At 42.3% G+C, this 2,652-nt stretch overlaps 1 pseudogene; it reads right to left on the bottom strand.

Moving 5' to 3' along the window:
• Positions 1-369: 369 nt before the first annotated feature.
• Positions 370-1,523, bottom strand: LOC117074514 (annotated as a pseudogene).
• Positions 1,524-2,652: the final 1,129 nt, after the last annotated feature.

Below are 2,652 nucleotides of genomic sequence, written 5' to 3' on the forward strand. Positions count from 1 at the left end.
GAGCCACCATGCCTGACCTGAGGTAGTATTTCATTGTGATTTTGATTTTGATTTCCGCAATAATTATTGATGTTGACCCTCTTATGCTTTGTAATTAATACAAATATTTTTAAAGGAAAAAGTCATATATTGGTACTTTAACATCATTTTCTCAGTGCTCTTTTTTTCTCACTGCCTCTTTGATCAGGTCTTTATTCAAAAGAAGCTGTCCAAAATCATTTGATCTTTATGGAATAATCAAATTTAAGAGTTTATGTAGCAGACTTCTTTTCCTCTGTAGTAGGCTTCTTTTCTGCTGGCTTCTTTTCAGGGGCTGGTTTCTTGGTAGCTGCTGCCTTTTTTCCCACCAGAGGTTTCTTCTGCTTTTTAACATCAATAGCAGGCTTCTTTCCTTTCTTACCTACCACAGGCTTCTTGCCTGCAACCTACTTCTCATCCGATTTGGCTTCTAGTGCAGCTGCTGCCTTATCCACACAGAGCTTGTGATTCTTGGCCTGGTGAAGAATGGTGTTCTGACGCATGGTCTTTGCGTATGGGTTTAGCTTCAACATGATTCTCACATTTTTCAGTGGGTTCTTCTTTAGGACTCTGCGATGAATCTCCTTGCATGGTGCTTGAAGAGCTCTCTGGATCTCTGGGCTTTTTAAGATTTTGCTAACATCTGTATTGATCATCTTGTGGATGGGAAGATTGTAGTTACTCTTGGGGGAAGCAGCTTTACGGCAAATGCCATACAATTCATCTAACTTCCAGAAAGCACTTCCGGTCCAAATGCAGAAACATCCCACATGCCCTTCAGGAGCAAGTTTCAAAATTTTCAGTTTGCTTACATTAAGCAGAGTAATTCCAGGGATGTTTCTGAAGGCTTTGATGATACCATTATCCTCATTATGGATGATGCAGGGGCCTCTGTGCTGGATACGGTGATGGTTTCTCATTTTGCCCTTGCCAACTCTCATTTGCTGAGAGGCATAGTCCTTTTCGATATCATTCCAGGCTTTAAGTTTCTTAAGAAGCAAAACAGCCTCCTTGATCTTCTTGTACCCTCCAACTTTATCTTCGACTGCCAAAGGAAGTTCAGGAACTTCCTCAATACAATGACCTTTAGATATGACCAGTGCTAGTAAGGCTGAGGCAGCCAGGATAGAACAGATGGCATATCGTTTTTGGGTTGTGTTCACTCTATGATGCTAACAGCATCAGGTTTTGGTTGGTGTAAACATTCGGCCTCCATAACACATGTTTCCAGAAGCACCCTGGCCAGAAAGGTGAGTCCCACCACCTCAAACTCTGGGAATTTGAGCCAGAGCTCTGTCAGTACCCAAAAACTCAGCACTAGTCTGATGACCTGCTAATTCACTGACAGCATACAGCTGTCTGTTGCTTTTGTGCAAGTTGGTGTGAACAAAGTTCACAATATCTGGTTGAATAGGAGCCTTGAATACAGCAAGCAAAGTGACATTTTTGTCAGATGACTCCCCCTTTTCAGAGTACAATGATATCAGTGGGCGAGCACACACCATGGCGGAGAAGAGAGAGCCATGCTCCTCTCAGCATGGCTGTTGCCACAGGAAAAGTTCTCTGTGCTTTTAAAAATGTGCCCCACATTTTAATTTTGCACTGGGTCCTGGAAATTATGTAGCCAGCCTTGCATATGGGAAAGGTTAATGAAAAAAAAAAAAGGACTGGGTAGTAACTTAATAATCTGAGTGTATGATACTTGTTTATAAGGAGATAGTGATCATCACTGGTTTCCCATCTCTATTGACTCAGTGAGAGTCTGAGAGATTTATTTAGAAAGGAAAACTGCCTTAGTGCATGCAGCTTGCTGTAAAGAATCTCATCACTAGTTCCACTTTGGATTACAGCCTCGCCTCTGTCACACATCACCTGTGTAAGTGCTGGGCAAATCATTAAACCTCTCTCTTGAGCCTTGATTCCAGAGGAGTTATGGATCTGGTGGCCAGGCAGGTAGGAGGGGGCAGATCCTGAGATGGGCCAGCATCCTCCTGGAAGTTACTTGCCTTGTTTAGAGGCTACTGAATAGCTTTCAAACAAGCAAGAGTGAAGGGGGAAATGGGTTTTTTTTTTTTCTTTTCTTTTCTTTTTTTTTTTTTTTATTATACTTTAAGTTCTAGGGTACATGTGCATAACGTGCAGGTTTGTTACATATGTATACTTGTGCCATGTTGGTGTGCTGCACCCATCAACTCGTCAGCACCCATCAATTCATCATTTATATCAGGTATAACTCCCAATGCAATCCCTCCCCCCTCCCCCCTCCCCCCCCCCATGATAGGCCCCGGTGTGTGATGTTCCCCTTCCCGAGTCCAAGTGATCTCATTGTTCAGTTCCCACCTATGAGTGAGAACATGTGGTGTTTGGTTTTCTGTTCTTGTGATAGTTTGCTAAGAATGATGGTTTCCAGCTGCATCCATGTCCCTACAAAGGATGCAAGCTCATCCTTTTTTATGGCTGCATAGTATTATTCCATGGTGTATATGTGCCACATTTTCTTAATCCAGTCTGTCACAGATGGACATTTGGGTTGATTCCAAGTCTTTGCTATTGTGAATAGTGCTGCAATAAACATACGTGTGCATGTGTCTTTATAGCAGCATGATTTATAATCCTTTGGGTATATACCCAGTA

Source organism: Trachypithecus francoisi, unplaced genomic scaffold, assembly GCF_009764315.1.
Source record: "Trachypithecus francoisi isolate TF-2019V2 unplaced genomic scaffold, Tfra_2.0 Lachesis_group5, whole genome shotgun sequence".
In the NCBI taxonomy this organism is placed as follows: Eukaryota; Metazoa; Chordata; class Mammalia; order Primates; family Cercopithecidae; genus Trachypithecus; species Trachypithecus francoisi.